Genomic DNA, 19,769 nt, shown 5'->3' with positions numbered 1-19,769 from the left:
TATGCAAGTATTCTTTAGCTTTCTTTACAGAACCCTGGCATCCCTTTTGGTTGGTGACTGTTAGGAAATGATTATTAAAGATATTAGCCACCATTTTGGGAGCATCCACCAAAAGGCTCCCAGTTCTTAAGCTAATCACTTCTTTGGCAGATAGGCTTTTCCCCGTCTCACTTTTAACATAGGCCTATTTCCATATGGTTTTCATTTTGTTATTTGATTTGTCAATTTCCTTTTGTAGATACATACTTTTAGATTTCTGGATCACCTTCCTTAATATCTTAGAGTACACTTTATATTGCCCCATCACTGCAGTATTGTTAGACTGTCTGGTTGAGGCATACAATTCTCTTTTTGTTTTACATGAAATTTTGATGCCCTGGATAATCCAAGGCTTAAATGCAGGGTTACATTGATTTTCTCTGACTCTTTTATTTGGAACACCCCCTCAAAAAGATTTGATGTTAAATTAATAAATACATTAACTTTTGTGTAGACATCTGTAGAGTTGAATACTTCAGACGAGTCAACTAACTGTAGCTTCTGCCTGTATGTCTCCATTGTTTCTTTATTTATTGGTCTCACATTTTACCACATTTCAATGGTGGATTGTCAGAAGTATAGCATCATGGTCTGTCAGCCTATTTAGGACTTGACTGACTGTCAAGCTACTGTGCCTAGACTTACCAACAAACACATTATGAATTAGAGTACTGGAGTGGTCAGTTACCCTAGTGGGAAATTCAATTACTTGCATTAGATTGTAACAGCTCATTAATTGCTCCAGCTCCATGCTGTCATAACTTTCATTCAGGAAATTTACATTAAAGTCGCCTAGTATTATGACTGAAATGTTTTTTCTGTACAATTTGTCACAGATTGCAATTTCAGTTAACGTATTTTTGCCACACTACAACACATTTTTCAGTTTTCACTCACAGAGAAATTAAATGTAAGAATGGATGAAAGTTCTATGTCAGTTAAGCCACTTGCACACGGGACGAGGCAGCTAATGTTGATGTGCACGCAAACGGGATACACCACGTCACGAGGCACAGCACAGCTGTTGTTGAATTTATTTAGCGCACGAGTTTTATGCCCAGCACACGTTTCACAAAGTGAATATGGATCAAACTCAATTTGCTAGTGTGGAAGATGAGCAGAGAAAACACCACAGAAGTTTATGGACATGACAATGGATTCGGCAGCGCGATAATGGTAGAAGAACAATTCATTACTGCCCTAATGTAACTTATTTTCTCACTTAGATTACAAGACGCAGTCTTTTCAGAACTTCACCAGAATGGATGAAGATGTGTTTTCGAAGTTACTGAGTATAATTGGCAGTGACATTTCCCACCAAGACACCAACTTGAGACAATTGATAAAACTGTTATTGGTAAGTATAATTTACATAAATCTTCGTTGATAACAAAAATATCCAGTGTGTAATGCTGTTTTGCTTATACCGGTGCTTATTTTGTTGCAGACTGGCAGTCACTTTAAGATTTTTGGCGACTGGAGAAACATTCCAATCTCTGTGTTATGCAACAAGAATTGCGTCAAAAATTATTCCAGAAATGCTGCAGGCAATTCTTAATAATTTGGAATACAAGTGCATAAAGGTAATATGTACCTTTCATGTATTTAGAACTAACTGGCTACGGTAATCCTACAGTCAAAATTTTGGGTGCATTAAGAAGAGTAATGCTTTAAGTACTTAGTGCTGTCTGATTTTTGTTGTGATCATGCTTATTTATTTTCATCCTCTCTCAGTGCAGTAGTATATTAACCATGATATAGGGCTGATGAAAGTAGATAGCTCGTATGTACATACACACAGAATATGTAATTATGTCTTTATGATCAGCAGTGACCTTACTGAAGAAATCATCCCAGCATTCCCCTTAAATGATTTAATCAAACCCAAATCAGGATAGCTGGACAGAGCAAACTCATCCTCCCCCATACAAGATCTGTGTGTTAACAACTGCACTGCATCACTAGGTCGGTCCCTGTCATACAATGTTGTTTCAATAATTCACACTTTTTACCAGATAACTTATACAGTAATATGAAACATAAGTTTATCACTCCACAAACTATGGAGGCTAAGGCCTAGATGAGGGCCAGCGGGAGTCTTGGCATGGCCTTATTCTAGGCTTTTACTCACTGTGGACACCAGCTAATAACTCATCAACCAAACACATGCTGCTGTGCTCCATGCACTCCCTCCAGTTTGTTCAAAAAAGTGGTTCCATGCCCGTAGACATAAGCTACACCTCTTCATGTCCACCTGTAAAACTAAGTCAGCATCCCAGCATGATGAATGACATGTGAGCTCAGGAGAAAAACATTACTATCATACACTTTAGGTCTAGGTAAATGATTTCTCTGTGAGAGTAGTACATTGTGATCACTTAATGCAATAGGAGTTGTAATTGTCCCCTTTCGTTATTAACTGTTACTATATGGTAATTGTTAATAGTGCAGTATGCGTTATTCCTGAAGTACATTTTAGCTGCCTCTTCTGAAAGATGTATTTTAGAAATATTTTTCTTCTCTTTGTGCAATGTACTGTACAATTTCATTCCCTGATAAAATTGTTTTGAGGCGTTTTGTTTTTCCTTCTACTCCACCATACCAGAGAAAACTGATTCATAAAATTTGTCAGTTCCTGGGAATTTTCTGTTTACTCCCGTCATAAATTTGTATGTTATATCCAGGTATGACTAAAAAGTTTTATGTTTTCACACATCCCACTCAGATTTTTATTTTCTGCATTGTATATTATCTTGTAACTCTGGTTTTCTGTTCACCAAGAAGTACCAGTATCTGCAGTTTGAACCTATGATAGTTAGCTAGGGAATGACAAAAATTAGTTTCAACAAGGTGCATATGCATTGTTTTCCATATACACTTGATTGCTAAGTTTGAATTACCAATGCCCAAGAGAAAGTATGTATTTGAAGTTATGAGAAGATCCTTTTGTAGGCTGGCAGTTTTTGCCAGCTTTACAGAGCCTGTCTTTTGCTTAATTAGTTGACAGTTATAATCCAAGATGCCAAAATTTTTATAAACCTGTACAAGTTTTGCCTGAAGTACATGGTCTTAAACAATGCTAGGTTTTTAGATACCCTATACCCGGGCCGCTGAAACATCGCACTTGACGTTTGTGTATGAAGTTGGCAACGTAACAGAGCAACAAGTGAAGAACAATAGGCGTTCAGCGTGGGGCGCCAGCCAATCACAGTGCAGTGAGCACTGCTGTTACTCACGTGCTGTGACGTCAAAGTTCCGGCTTTGTTCAGCGAATGTGCAAACAACGTGAATTTTATGTTGTTTACCACGTAGTTTCGTTGTACTGTGTGCTATATCGTTGTGATTTTTGTTATGTTGTGAGTTTACATACCTGGAAAATGCCACCGAAAAGACTTCGTTCACTTAGCGACAATCCTTTGCGTCAAGGGGTGCCGCTAAACAGCCAGGTACTGGAGTTACTATGCAGAACTCATGAGTTTTACGAGCAGGAGAAAAACTACGTAAGCATTTATGGACAGCGATCAATTCATGTCGATCAAGTGGTGCAACATATGTCGAAAACTCTTGGAATTAGTGCAAGAACCGTAGTAAGTAAGGGAGTATTACTGCAAAACTTGGAAGATACTGAAGTGAACCGTAATGATTCCGAGCTGTCTGGATCAAATAATACATTTTTAACAACCCCAGGAAAGAAGAAAAAGCAGTCTAGTCCTATCACACATTTAGATTCTTTCCAGACTGATGCACTTCGTAGGCATGTTTATGCTTACTACAGGAGAAAAGAGTATCCGACTGTAGCTAAGTTATTGGTCTCTTTAAAAGAAAGTGAACTCTTCAGGGATGGTAAAACATCACTAAAAGTTGTGCTAAAAATATAGGTTTCCGTTACAAAACGGTAGACGGGCACAAAGTACTGTTAGAGAGGGCACATATTGTTACCGCTCGTAGCGTTTTCTTGCACAAAATTGTGGGCAGAGACGTTCATTCCTTAATTTGGCTAGACAAAACGTGGATTAATGCCGGGAAAGCTGTCAGTAAATGCTGGACGGATAACACACCCAGCAGTAGCGGCCATCAGCCGACGCGAAGAGGAGCTAGATTAATTGTGGTCCATGCAGGCTCCTCCAGTGGTTTTGTCCCTGACGCACTTTTAGTTTTTAGATCAAAAAAGACTGGTGATTACGATGAAAATATAGATCACACACGATTTGTTGAGTGGTTCAGGAACCTTTTAAAACAATTTCCTGTCCCTACAACAATTGTAATGGACAATGCTCCATATCATTCGGTGATACAGAACAAAGCCCCAACCACAAATGATCGGAAAGAAGTTATGGTGCAGTGGTTATAGGCTCGAAATATTGCAGCGAGTATGAGTATGACAAAGGTTCTATTATATTCTCTTGTTAAAGAAAATAAGCCTACGGCACTTACATATGTAGTAGACGAAATTGACAAGGAGCAGGGTCATACTGTAATAAGGCTGCCACCATATCATTGCCATTTCAACCCTATTGAGTTAATATGGAGTGACGTAAAAATGTATGTAAGGAACACCAACAAGTCCTTTACAATAACAGAGGTGGAAAAGCTGTTGCGTGAAGCTCTTGTGACTGTGGATGCAGCCTCATGGAAAAAAAAGTAGAGCATGTCGAGAAGCTTATACGAGCAGCTGAGACAATAGAAGGCATTATCAGTGGCCATGAATAATTAATTATTTGTCTTGCTGATGAGGACGGTTTTGGCGATGAATCGGACAACAGTGACAATGGCGAGCTGGATGGAATTGTGCCATTATTGCTGTAAATTGGTGAGTGAAAAATTACTAATATTGGTTAATTATTGCAATCTCGGTTATTATTTATTTTGTAAGCTACGTACATTATTGATTTTAAAGTACCAGTCGTCAGATGATTGTTTTTTTTTTTTTCTTTTTTTTTCCTTTGCTCTGTTAATGAAATGGTGTGCATTGTTACGCTTTTACATGAATTATTATACGGTTGTTTACTTCCTGTCATTGTAGTACAACTAATAACGAGTTTTTATATACACTGTAATTGCTCAATCGTTTGCATTTTCGAGACGGGACGGAAAACTGTATCGTCTGCTGTGTGTATAGAGGCTGCTGTTTCAATATCGCTATTACAGTATAGCCAACCTAACTAGACAAAAAGCGAACTGTCATCGCTATTACAGTATAGCCAACCTAACTAGACAAAAAGCGAACTGTCAAGTGCAATGTTTCGCCGGCGCGGGTATAGTTGCAGTGTTCACAATGTTCAGGAAGTATTCACTAATTTCACCATGAACACTAATTCTAATATTCATGACTTGTGTACATAAATTGTTGTTCTTTGGGACTGAGCCTCTTCCCATGCCTTAACATATTGGAGAAAGTGTCCACATTACAGCGACCGAGCAGCACATGCACAGACTGATTAACTTCACTTGGTTAGTTCAAAGGATACTGATTCAACCGTTTATCTGCGCTATATGCAATCAGATCTTCTACAGCTTTAAAATGTGTGCCATGTCTCTTCCCCCCTCCGCCTGTAAGGCAGCTAGATCTACAGTAGCAACTTCCACATTTGTATGCTGACAGCAGTACATGCTGTATTTGTGTCCACGTCAGTGGTCTCTAATGCGTACTACTTATAAGCTGTGCAAGGACTGTAGATGAGTATGAAGCAGGTGTACTTATTAGTAATAGACTTCATACTTTGGAGAAGAATAGTAGCTATAAAGTGAATGACTTTAATGAAAGGGAACATAATGTATTTTGATGCTGCATGTTACAACTGTTCTCAGTAGACTGAATCACTTTATCTGGCGTTGGGAACTGTGTATCTTTTTTGAGTAATTTAGAACTTTACAGTCTGCATTACCTATCTGGATTCTAAGATAGGACTTTACAAGATGTCCCCTAATGATATTAATGTGCAATGGATATATATTGTTTCAGATTCCAAACACGGCTAACAAGTGGAAGCAAGTAGCGCACTCGTTCAATTTGCTGTGGCAATTCCCCCATTGCATAGGGGCAGTTGATGGTAAAAAGGTAACCTTCCGGGCACTGAGAGCAGCAGGCGCCTACTTCAGAGACAGCATTGTGCTCCATTGGTGCCAGTGGTAGAGTTAATGATGGGGTAATTTTTAACCAAAGCAAACTATCAGAGGCCTTAGAAAGCAATAACATGAATTTGCCTTTTCCTGAGAAAGTGGAGTGTTTCGATGGACCTGACCTGCCATATGTATTTGTGGCAGATGATGCTTTTGCTCTCAAACCATATATGATGAAACCCTATCCCGAGAGAGGGTTGTCAAAGGGACATAAGGTGTTTAATTATAGATTAAGCAGAGCCCGGAGAGTAGTGGAGAATGCTTACTGCATAATGTCAAACAAATTTGGAGTTCGACTAAACCCAATTCGTTTATCTCACAATCATCAGAACTTCCTGTGTTCTACACAATTTTATTCTGGAGCAACATCCCAGATGGTATGTACCAGGAGACATACATAACATATCTATGGACTCAACAATGGAAGGAATTCCAAGACAACATGGAAGGCATGCAGCTGCAGGTGCATTGAAAGCCAGAGATGATTTCAAGATGTATTTCAACTCCATAAGTACTGTTCCATGGCAAGAAGAGGCTGTTGATGCTGGGAGGTGGTGATGACAGTAGAGCTTTGGACAACAGTACACATTTATCTGTCATTAAGTTTTATGTATTTTATATATGTTATGTAAGAATTTTTTTTTTTTTTTCCTATATCGTCAAATATTTCTGTCCTGCAATTTGTAGTCAACGTCTATGTACAGAAGTTAGTGTACTTTCCTGTACATAATACGCATAATAAATGTTATTTTGTGGGCACAAGAGCCCAGTTGAGAAAAATTTTTAGTTTTCCATAACAATAAAGACTTACAGCAATTACTATGAAGTTGTGCTTATTGCTCACAATTATACAGAAGAGTAAAAATCATTAACTGTTACATCATAGTTGGTGGTAATTTCAACATTTATTCAGTCTCTTAATAGCAATGATTTAAGGCACAAAAGTTACTGAATTCAACATTGGTTTCTTCCCTACCATAACACTCCTGAAAATATTAGGAAATGCTGAAGTGATCTATTTCATGAAATACACTCCTGGAAGTGGAAAAAAGAACACATTGACACCGGTGTGTCAGACCCACCATACTTGCTCCGGACACTGCGAGAGGGCTGTACAAGCAATGATCACACGCACAGCACAGCGGACACACCAGGAACCGCGGTGTTGGCCGTCGAATGGCGCTAGCTGCGCAGCATTTGTGCACTGCTACCGTCAGTGTCAGCCAGTTTGCCGTGGCATACGGAGCTCCATCGCAGTCTTTAACACTGGTAGCATGCCGCGACAGCGTGGACGTGAAGCGTATGTGCAGTTGACGGACTTTGAGCGAGGGCGTATAGTGGGCATGCGGGAGGCCGGGTGGACGTACCGCCGAATTGCTCAACACGTGGGGCGTGAGGTCTCCACAGTACATCAATGTTGTCGCCAGTGGTCGGCAGAAGGTGCACGTACCCGTCGACCTGGGACCGGACCGCAGTGACGCACGGATGCACGCCAAGACCGTAGGATCCTACGCAGTGCCGTAGGGGACCGCACCGCCACTTCCCAGCAAATTAGGGACACTGTTGCTCCTGGGGTATCGGCGAGGACCATTCGCAACCGTCTCCATGAAGCTGGGCTACGGCGCACACCATTGGCCGTCTTCCGTTCACGCCCCAACATCGTGCAGCCCGCCTCCAGTGGTGTCGCGACAGGCGTGAATGGGGGGACGAACGGAGACGTGTCGTCTTCAGTGATGAGAGTCGCTTCTGCCTTGGTGACAACGATGGTCGTATGCGTGTTTGGCGCCGTGCAGGTGAGCGCCACAATCAGGACTGCATACGACCGAGGCACACAGGGCCAACACCCGGCATCATGGTGTGGGGAGCGATCTCCTACACTGGCCGTACACCTCTGGTGATCGTCGAGGGGACACTGAATAGTGCATGGTACATCCAAACCGTCATCGAACCCATCGTTCTACCATTCCTAGACCGGCAAGGGAACTTGCTGTTCCAACAGGACAATGCACGTCCGCATGTATCCCGTGCCACCCAACGTGCTCTAGAAGGTGTAAGTCCACTACCCTGGCCAGCAAGATCTCCGGATCTGTCCCCCATTGAGCATGTTTGGGACTGGATGAAGCGTCGTCTCACGCGGTCTGCACGTCCGGCACGAACGCTGGTCCAACTGAGGCGCCAGGTGGAAATGGCATGGCAAGCCGTTCCACAGGACTACATCCAGCATCTCTACTATCGTCTCCATGGGAGAATAGCAGCCTGCATTACTGCGAAAGGTGGATATACACTGTACTAGTGCCGACATTGTGCATGCTCTGTTGCCTTTGTCTATGTGCCTGTGGTTCTGTCAGTGTGATCATGTGATGTATCTGACCCCAGGAATGTGTCAATAAAGTTTCCCCTTCATGGGACAATGAATTCACGGTGTTCTTATTTCAATTTCCAGGAGTGTAGATTGGAGAAGTATGAGCTCATGAACTGTTTTCTGTTAGAACCAAACAGGATAAATACTCCTGCTGCTATTTTCTAAGATTTTGGTAGTACGTTTCCGTCTTATTCCTGACCCACACAAATAATTTACCAAAAGCATTGAATTACTCTTCAAAAACTGTTGAACTATGGTATGCAGATACTGGTTAACAACAATGTACATATTAATAACTTAATTTCACCAGTTTACTGAGTTCAGCCACATTAAATCAAGTTTTAATGGAATATTGTTTTGGGGTCACTCTTGGCTCAAAAATGTGCTGTAAGAGTAATATCTGGTGCATCAATTATGATCTTGTAGGCATGAAGGAGTGAGGCTGACTAATGCTGCATAGTATATTCCCCTGAGAAATTTATTGAAAGCTACTGCAGTTCAAAAGAAACAATGTACAAAATTATAATACCAGAAGGGAAACTGACATTCATTGCCCAATATTAAGGTTGTCTTTAGAACAAAGAAGTGTTGCACAATGCTGCGACAAAAATTGACAACTTACCCAGTAGCATAAAATGTCCGACAGCAAATTAAAATTTTAAAGCAAACTAAAGGTTCTCCTTCACAACTCCTATTCTCTAGAAGAATTTCTATTACTATAATTTGTAAAAGGTGGTGGGCAGGACTTACCTTTTTGTTTTAAACAGTCTTCATAAATGTCCAGCATATTGCCATATTTCAAAACAAATTTAGAATGTGTATGTAAAAATCGCTTTTTCTACGTCACTACAATATTTCGTGCAAGTGATCCGTGGAACATGAAACTAACTGGTATCTGTTTTGGGTTAAAGTTACACCTATTTCATTAGGAATATAAAAGTAACAGCTCAGTAGTGTTAACTCTTCTTGGGCATATGGAGGTGTCCCTATGACAGTTTTCATTATTCTTTGTTAGAATGACTAAGGTGAACTTGAAGCCTACTATAGGCCTAACATTTTTCTGTCACTATTTACTTTATTAAATCAAGTTTATCATTGTTTTGGTGTGTATTGCATAAGCAATTATTTACTGTTCCATTGTGAATCATTTGTTGTTGCTGCTGCTGCTGGTTATGAAGATGACTAAACCTAAAGGTAGGACACTGCCTCTAAGTACTGATGATACTCATGTACAAAATGAGAAATGTGTAATAACTATACTCACACTGCCATTCCCAAATGATAACTAAAAAATTAACCTACTTGCCTTTCAAAATTCTACACTAAAAATGGGAGTTGTTGTGTAAGTACAAATAAACTATGGAGTCATACTTTCACTTTTAGACTGCTTTACTTTTCTAAACACTTCTTCAATGTACACATGAATTGTGAAGCTACTTTTACAGCTTTCACAAATAAGCTTTTAAAAGTTTGGCCCCTTAGTTATGGTACAAAAATATAGCATTTAATTTAGCATGTATCACTTTTATGATGCAACTCACACCAATGATGGAAAAACACAAGAAAATATGACTAACACTACCCACACCTTACCATCGTTCTTCATACTGATGGGATTTAATGTGATTTGGTAGCACAAAGGCACATAACTGCTGCTGCTGACAGTATTTTGATAAGCCACACATATGAATAGGGTACTCTCAGATCTCTATGGGTTGATAAGAAAATAAGATTCTCTGTGGGTTCCTTGAAAGAATGAGTAGATTAAAAATAAATAAATAAATAAAAAACCGGATTCACACACCATTTATTGATTGAGAACAGCCTCATACACGAGTTGGAGAATTTGTTGTTTAACTAACATTCTTGTTTCGTGGCTTCTAATGGTCTTCATCTCAGTGGCCAAATATTTCACAAATGTGTCTACATCATCGTCACTATTAGTCTGTAATCTTTCAGCTATTAAGTCAATAGCACTTTAATAGCTCCCTTCCTCGCTCCATTTCCTTCTTTTTGGTGTAGAATTACTTGCTGTGCCACTCTGTCCTATACTCTACGTAGTTACTGGTGAAGGCACTTCACCTATTACTTCAGTTTCTTCACTGAGGTCTATATCATTCTCCACCATCAGATCATGTGTGGAAGATCGCACAGCATTATTATCGACTGAGCTTTCATCCATCTGAAATACATAAAACAACTCAGATAAAAGTATCCAGCTTTGTATTTTAGGGTGGTGTAAACAAAAATTACTTTTTATGAGCATGTGACAAATTCACATTGATATCAATAACCACCACCAGCAGAAGAATCCATTAGGATGGGTTAGATATGTTGCCAGACAACACCCCAATCATATTTTAAAAAATATTAAGACGGAAACTCCAAACGAAGATTAGTTGAAAGTAGTAATCCTTACACTCCCACTATATTGGTGAGTATTAAAATCAACCAATAACAGTACCATGCAACAGGTTAACAGGAGGCCTATGCAAACTTGACAGTGAAATACAGACAGACATTTCAAGACAATTACAGATCCACTTTCAAAGGTGAAAATTCTCGACAAGGTAATATTCCCGTCCTCTCTTCTGCACTCTCAACACATGAAATTCTTCAATTATATATTACATTTGATGCTACTACGTAAATAGATGCAACATTTAACAATCAGGCTACTTGCATGTTGCATGGAAATGTACACTTACACATTTATTTCAAAATACCGCAATTCAAACATAACTACATGAATAACGGGGAAATATTTCCGAGCAGTTAACAGTGCTTTTCAGAATAACAAACACTAGGACAAAATCGGTTTTAAGTAAATGTACAAACCTGAATACCTAAGGGATGTAGTGTTCTTGCAGATATTCTAACCTGTGAAAGTACCACAAAGCTGGCGTATACACCTGAAAAACGATTGAAAACAAATTATGAAATGTGCTGCACGGTACTTTTCTCCCAGGTTAGTGTGTACTATCGAATACTGGTATTAAAGTTCTTGGAAATTACCAAGTTATTAATAATCCGCTAGATGAACAATGAATACTTACATCATCTGTTCCAACTCCGATTCTCATACTTTCTTTCCTTTTTTCTATTCTGAACATTGTACATGTTCCTCATGTTTTAGAACTTTGTTTGCCAATCCTTTGGACTGTCTTCTGCAGATGTAGCACTTCATATTGTGCTTCGCGATATGAGGACACACTTCACTTCACTGAACACATACAGAAATGTATGCTCATCCATTATTAAGTAATTGATGTACGACTTCACGTCCGTCACTACAAGCTCACGTAACTAATTTTGTTGAATGCTTTTATCATGTCGTCGTAAAACCCACGGCTTCACCCAGGTATGTTTCCTTTTTTTTCCCCGCTTCTCTTCCGCTTGCTCACACAGTGCACTTGTGGTGTATGCAACTGTTGCGGTTAATAACAAGTTGTTATTGTCAGTCACCTTGAACTTTGAAGAAAAATATAAGTTGAAAACTGTAATACCCCTTCTACCGCTACGTGAAAGATCTTTGTCAATTATATTTGACGGAATATTTGATGGAATATTTGATCACATCTTTTATCAACTCTTTGACAAAGAAATTTGATAGTGTGATGCCGGCCTCGAAATATCGCAGAACTTATTTTGTGTTTCACATGAGAAAAATGGCTCCTCAACGTGAAATAGCAGGAAGTGGCGCTACAAAACTCGTAGAGCACCACGTCAACGTTAGCTATCTCTTCCTGTGTGCCGCCGCCTTAATGCATTCCGTTGTTGGATACTTTCTTCCAAATTGCCGACACTCTTTGTTTGGTAGGTCATCCATGTATGGTTTTGATTTCAGCTGCATATATTCGTACTTCAGGCTGTAGTTTTCTCTTCTGAGGCTGTTGATTACACACTGTGAACTTGGAATACGTTCATTATATTTAGCGATTTCACTTCGCACTACACACACGCCATCTTTTCCAACTGCAACACTATAAATCATCTTAGCAGCAAAATCGGGTTCACCAATATTCGCCGCCATCTTAACCCCTCGCCTGTTATAGATGGTTCACAGATGCGGTAAGGTAACCAGGTAAATCCATCTTACAAGAAATTACGCTGTACTGTGCCACAGTCACCTAACCTCACTTTCCATTTACGGGTCAGCCCAGTAACTTACCCATCTCTCTCTGTCACTAAAACGAGATAAACGGAGGCGATCACTTTCGCTACATCTGAACAAATCAAATGAATCACTTCATTAAAAGAAGCTCCCACAGAAGAAACTTGTGAATATGGCAGAAGTTATCTACAAATTTGTGAGAAGTGCACCAGAGAGATCTCAACTCTCATATTTCACATGGAGGTAAAAATAAAAAGAGTTGTTATGACGTCACAAACTTGAAGCCAACCCAAGAGAAGGTCCGCCACGTTACCTACCCCAAAATATTTGCATTTGGTGGTTTGATTCCGTGTGGTCGTCAAGTGTTGTGATAAAAAAATGCCGGCTTGCGTCGCTTACGGGTGTACTAATCGTTCTGGTTGTAGTCTAAAGTTTAAACAAATCACATTTCATTCGTAAGTGGGCTTTATTTTCTTATATATACTTGAAATTCTGATGCACTGTGAAGTTGTACTGTATGGTTTTATTTCTGTGACTTGACTTTAGATTCCCTATCAATCCAATGCAAAGAGCTCTCTGGGTGAACGCTGTGAGAAGGAAAGATTGGAAACCAACCAAGTACAGTAAAATATGTTCGCAGCATTTCCGGGAGGAAGATACTGATCGAACATCAGTTTCGTCAGTCCGCATTAGGGAAGAAGCTGTGCCATCAATTTTTCCCGCTTATCCTGCTCACTAGCAAAAGATTCGTGAAATGTAGCATATCAATATGGAATTCAGCTGCCATAAAATTACGGTATAAAACCTCAATACCCAGAACTACTTGTCTGGAGATTTCAATTGCAATACTTACACACTGAAATGTGGAGATTGCAACGGAAATGTATGGTAGTTGTTTGTTTTAATTAGAAGTTTTCAGGCAAATTAAATTAACATTTACTGTCCTTTATTGTCATATATTGTTGTTTGACTGTGTTCTGGCAAGGTTACAGATCTTATTTCTGCTGCTGTAGGTGTTAAACAAAAATTTATATTTAATTTCATTTAAACTGGCAGGCCAATCCTAGCAAAAAAACAAGATTGCCAAATAACTTCAGACTGTGTCAGCTTAGCACTTTGACAATGCAATCACTTCCTTGACTTCTACTGCACAATCATTTCCACTTTCGCAATTATATTTAACTTTCTTTCTGTAGCAGAAATTTCAAAAGCATGCTCTGTCCCTAGCTGATTAATGAGCTTTAAGCACCTGTGTTCAGTGTCTTCTCTACCATATATGCATGTCCCTTCGTTATTCTTGATACTGCACGCAAATCTGTTTGTGCACAAGGTAATTATTATGTTCCTTTACAAAGTTTCTATGAGAATGTGACATTTTACATTTAACTTTGGAGTTTCTAGAGCGCTGTGAGGCAAGTTGCAAGTGAGGTGTCTGTGTATGTGCGGATGGATATGTGTGTGTGTGTGCGAGTGTACACCTGTCCTTTTTTTCCCCTAAGGGAAGTCTTTCCGCTCCCGGGATTGGAATGACTCCTTACCCTCTCCCTTAAAACCCACATCCTTTCATTTTTCCCTTTCCTTCCTTCCTTCCTGACGAAGCAACTGCCAGTTGCGAAAGCTCGTAATTCTGTGTGTGTGTTTTGTTCATGTGCCTGTCTGCCGGCGCTTTCCCGCTTGGTAAGTCTTGGAATCTTTGTTTTTAATATATATATATATATATATATATATATATATATATATATATATATATATATATGTGTGTGTGTGTGTGTGTGTGTGTGTGGCACATTTTAGTTGCAATGTTTTAACTAAGTTTTTTGTTTTCATTTTTTTTTAGAAAGAGACCACCACCAGTAGAAAGGCAGATGGCTACAAAAAGCACTACAGATTTAGCCACCAAGACTGCAACTGAATCTGAAGTGTCTATACTTGCTGCTGAGACCACAAAGTGTTCAAGTAGTAGACATGATGAAGCATCAGTTGTGGTAAAAAAAACTCAAGAGGGATGTGAGTTTTTTATCATCAAAAAATGAAGAATACAAGAAAAAAATAAAAGTTCTTCAGCAGTCAAAACGACATCTAAAAAAGAAAGTAACATCTTTGAACAGTGTTATTAATGAACTTCGGAAAAATAATTTTATTGATGAAAGTGGCCTTACTGTCCTGGGAAGTATTGCTGGAATGCAGAAGGAGTTGTTCCAACGGCAAACTGCAAAAACAAACTGTCAGAGTGTGCCTAGAACGTACAGACCAAAACTACGACCATTTGCCTTAACCTTATACTTTTACTCTCCAAGAGCATATAAGTATGTCAGAAATACTTTTAATACATGTCTACCACATCCTAGAACATTATCAAGGTTGTACCAGTTTGCGGGTGTGGCATGTGGGTATACTTCTGAAGCTTTTGCCATAATTAGACCTAAAGCATCAGGATCAGGTCAGAGTATTCTCTGCATCCTATTGGTTGATGAGATTGCAATTAGGTAACACATTGAGTTTGATGGTAGTCAGTACTATGGTTATGTTGATATGGGGTCCTCTATAGCCATGGATAGCTTACCTGTAGCTAAAGAGGCATTTGTACTGATGATGTGCGCTATTAATGCCGCTTGGAAGCTACCAGTGGGGTACTTTTTTACTTCTGGGATAACGGGGGAGCAGAAAGCTCAAATAATTCAACAATGGATTAGCCTTGCCAGTGCCAGTGGTGTTCAGGTGGTCTCTCTGTCTTGTGATGGTTGTGCCACAAATTTATCCATGGCCAAATACTTGGGATGCAATCTTGTCCTTGATAATTTAAAGACAACATTTATTGTTGAAATTACTTTTGAAGTGGCATTTCTGCTAGATCCTCCATATATGCTGAAATTAGTGAGAAATTCCTTAGAAGAGAATAAATATTTCTGGGATGAGGCCTTATATGCATGTCCCTGGGATGAGAAAGGTGGTGTGATTTCTTGGTACCTTTTTGAACTGCTTCATAAGATACAGGTGAAAGAAGGGCTTCATTTAGGCAACAGCATTGCAGGCTCTCATATCAGTTTTTTACACAACAAAATGATAGTTAGATTAGCAGCCCAGCTGCTCAGCAACTCTGTGACAGATGCAATGCAATATTGTTCTTATACAAAGATCCCTGGCTTTGATGATGCATCTGCAACTATACAATTTATCCGCATATTCAATAGCCTTCTCGATGTGCTGAATTCGAGGAGCCTAATCCAGAATCAGTGGAAGAATCCTCTGACAGTTCATAACTTTAGAGTTGTGGAAGGATTTTTGTTGGATGCAGAGAAATACATTGAAACACTTTCGGTGTCTTCAGTGCCTCATAACATAAAACTTGTGGACTCCAACAGGAAGACGGGATTTGTTGGCTTTATAATTTGTATACACAGTGTTTTACACTTGTATTCGAAGCTAGTTGAGCCTCAATCTTCTGGGGCTTTGCTGAAATTCCTACCAATTTACAAGTGCTCTCAAGACCAATTAGAAATGTTTTTCAGTGCTATCCATAGTCGTGGTGGGTGGCATAATAACCCAATTGCATGTCAGTTCATGTCTGCCTACAAAAGGCTATTAGTACACAATGAGATTCGCGAGTCTGAGAAAGGCAATTGTATAGCACTTTAAGATATCTCTATTCTGACTTACTGTGGCTAGAGTATTGAAGAACACAAAATCTCACCTCCACTCGCTCACAGTTAGTAGACATGGACAGCTATTTAGTGACTCATGACCATGACTATGTTGAAGCTGGTGTGTTTCTAAAATGGTTCAAATGGCTCTGAGCACTATGCGACTTAACTTCTGAGGTCATCAGTCGCTTAGAACTAATTAAACCTAACTAACCTAAGGACACCACACACATCCATGCCCGAGGCAGGATTCGAACCTGCGACCGTAGCGGTCACTCGGCTCCAGACTGTAGCGCCCAGAACCGCACGGCCACTCCTGCCAGCTGGTGTGTTTCTGTCTGAAGTGGCTGCCCATATTGTAGTGTACATTGCAGGGTTTGTCATTCGCCACTTAAGAAAGTACACTTCAGTGTGAACAATGCTTATCTGTGTTGCGAGGTGATGGCAGTCATACCTTATATTCCCTTATATATATGAAGAGTAGGGTGGTTTAATTTCACCATCAAATGATGTTGTTGACATTTGCCTTTCTGCAGAAAAGACATTCGAAAGTACACTGCTCGAGATTGGGAAGTTCCAAAAGCACCTATATACTAAGTGTGTGTCAGAAATACTCACGACATTTCTGTACAGACCAATATTCACTGACTTGACCGAACACATGAAGGATCAGCATCCATTAAACTATCATTTACTGCTGCTTATCAAGGTGATTACCAAAAGGTATCTGCTGACACGGGAGAAACACTCTGCAAAATGTGCAACAGATGCACTGCATGCAAAAAAGTTGAGATCAGCATACACAAAGCTGGTGCTTTTTAAGGGCCAATGAATTTGAAATTTCTCTCTCAATGGAGCATTTTTTTTCTGCATGTTATTAATACACCATAAATAATGGTAAAATGCTGTTCATCATAAAGTATAATACCCTGCTTCTTAAATCTTTCTATCGTTTCTATTTAAGATTTTCAATACTGTGTGTTATCCAAGATTTGTGTGTCTATGCCCAGATGAGTTGACTTTGACTAATATTTTGGAAAACACTTTCAAAATTTGTCAGTGAGTCAGATCTTGTAGACTACCAGTTGCATCAATCAAACACTTTTTACTTAGAATTGAAAATGTTAATCAAAGAACTGTGCAACTTTGTCAAGTACAAGTGATTAAAATTGGCAGCATGTTGGCACAGAATGTCATGCAATTGAAATGTGAATTTTGAAACTGGGGAATTCTCTCTTAGAGCAATATTGTGTAAAATATTGCTTTTCTTCTTCATGTAAAATGTTGCTTTTCTTCTTCATGTTGTATTGCACTCATCAAATTTGTCTCATTTCAGTTTAGTCTGTAAAAAGTAAATTCTTAACTGCTTACGTATATTTTGCAATGTCAGCATTTGTCCACTCAGTATAGAGAAAAAATAAATTACTTTTCATACTTGTGTTCACTAATGTGTTGTATTGAAAATGTCAAATGTACTAAATGTTACCTGGGTGATGGATGGATGAAAGAATGAATAAATAAAAGTAATTGCATGGGATATTAATACTGTTACTGACTTATTTGCTGTAACTGTGTGTGCTCTAAAACCCTGAAAATGGAATTTAAAATTAATTGGAAGGAGGTGAGCAATACATTTGGTTTTCATTGTTTGGTTATTCTCGAGTAACTGAAAAGTCCTGGCAAGAAATATACTGGAAATGGGGACTAATGTTTTAAAATGCAATAATTTAATATAAAGATATAACTACATGTAGTTAATTAAATCTCGAGTAAGATGTGTGGAACACCCGTTACTGTGGTTAAATTGTAAGTACTTAAAGGGTTACATATTTGTTAACGCAAAGTTCCCTATCTACGTCCAGGCTATTTAGATCATTACATTAATCACTGTGCTGTCGTGTTACCCCAGAAATTGCTGTTGGTTGCCACACTGAATATCACTTGGTAGGTACAAATTAAAAACAAAGCACACGTGTAAACTACAATGGGCCTGATAATCTTAAATTCAGTTCTTTTTCCTTCATAATTTAACAAATCTTTCACTTTGTTGACATGACAGCTGGCTTGTTTATACCATCCCTGTATATGTCTATGGGACACCAAAGGAAATAAGGTAAGTTTCTTGCAAACTTGAACATTTAAAATTTGTATTTGACTTGAAAATGCGACGAATACAAATCGGTGCCTCCAAACTATCAATCATTACTTTTGGCGTTCTGGCTTCATCAATAATCGACACAAACACAATCAAAGTGAATAGAAATGGATTACGAAAGCACGCTTTTTATATCACATATTTCTTTTCTCGGTTATTTGAAGTGTATAAACCTGATGCGTCGTATTACTGTATCGAATACGCATTTAAGACAATAAAAACGTTTGAAGTTGCGTTCCTTATGCTGTGTTGTTCACTACCACTGTGTAACATATACTATATAACACAAACATCCTGTGCACAAGACAGAAATGACGAATAAGAAGCAATTGTAAACACTAGTCTGCCAATGTTTTGGGGGATCCAAGATGGCGGCAGGCCCCGCCCACTGGCTACAAAACAACGTCTGTAGCGCTATCTCCCCTTATTCTACCTCCATGATATTTCACCCATGCAACCATGTAGGTAATATCTCTATGCATGCCATGGAGGTAAGATTCTTACCTCCATGATGCATGCAACACTAAAGGCGGCGGTACCACAGAACACCAATGTAGTAGAAGTGCAAAGACCACATTATTATGCGGAAACACAGAACGACACCAACGCTACTTGTGGCCTGGCTGTGAACTTCAATACGAAAAAATATGGGGTGAAAATCTCTCCTGTTTATTTCTAAATACATGAATTAGATGAGAAAATTTTTCATTTAATCTTTGAATGTGGGCTGCATAGTGCAGTAATAAAGGTTTTTGAGATCTTGCAAAGTAATATATAAAAGAAATCTCAATCAAAAACAAACATTAACTACTCGTTGCTGCAGTCTACATTGTGAAAATTTTCGTAAATTACTTCGTCAACTTTTGACTGTGAATTTTTTTTCTAAAACTCAATATTGCGATTTTGGGCGTGTGGCCATAATCATGTGGAAATAAACGAACTTTAGCACAAGTTAGATTTAAAAAAATCATCTGACATTGCATGCATATATAAATGATTTTTACATTTCCACATATCCTAAAGCACATTATCTCCACTTGCACGATCGAAAGTGGAATAGTAGGTTACACAAATAAATAACTAGACAGCTAATCTAGAAAAAAATTTGTGCTACAAACCAAGGATGTACTGTAAAGTCTACAAAATCCGATTTATTATTATTTCTGTTGATTGTTATTTATGGATATTCAGTCATCTGAAATTGAACTTCTGCACAGTTCAAATAAATTTATGAAACACACAAAATACTACTTTACGTCAACTGAAAAACAAACTGGGGGCAGAGCAGATAGACACTCCATGAATGTAGCCAAAATGTTTTTTGCCAATGAGACATAC

The 19,769-nt window shown here is 38.9% G+C and overlaps 2 long non-coding RNA genes across 3 annotated transcripts; one reads left to right on the top strand and one right to left on the bottom strand.

Annotated features, from left to right (window-relative positions):
- The first annotated feature begins 1,306 nt into the window (after window positions 1-1,306).
- On the top strand, window positions 1,307-6,981 carry LOC126292106 (uncharacterized). Its single transcript, XR_007552000.1, has 3 exons — window positions 1,307-1,396; window positions 1,487-1,622; window positions 6,002-6,981. It is a non-coding gene; the product is annotated as an uncharacterized LOC126292106 (long non-coding RNA).
- Window positions 6,982-10,311: 3,330 nt separating this feature from the next.
- LOC126292103 (uncharacterized) lies at window positions 10,312-19,023 on the bottom strand. 2 transcript variants are annotated; one of them, XR_007551998.1, is made up of 3 exons: window positions 18,936-19,023; window positions 11,360-11,433; window positions 10,312-10,703 (listed from the first exon to the last, which is right to left on the bottom strand). It is a non-coding gene; the product is annotated as an uncharacterized LOC126292103 (long non-coding RNA). The 2 variants fall into 2 exon arrangements; XR_007551997.1 differs by lacking the exon at window positions 18,936-19,023 and adding an exon at window positions 11,578-14,270.
- Window positions 19,024-19,769: the final 746 nt, after the last annotated feature.

The sequence above is a fragment of the Schistocerca gregaria genome, chromosome 9 (assembly GCF_023897955.1).
Source record: "Schistocerca gregaria isolate iqSchGreg1 chromosome 9, iqSchGreg1.2, whole genome shotgun sequence".
Classification (NCBI taxonomy): domain Eukaryota; kingdom Metazoa; phylum Arthropoda; class Insecta; order Orthoptera; family Acrididae; genus Schistocerca; species Schistocerca gregaria.
The sequence above is the reverse complement of the archived record's forward strand: the minus strand, read 5'-3'. Positions and strand labels throughout refer to the sequence as shown.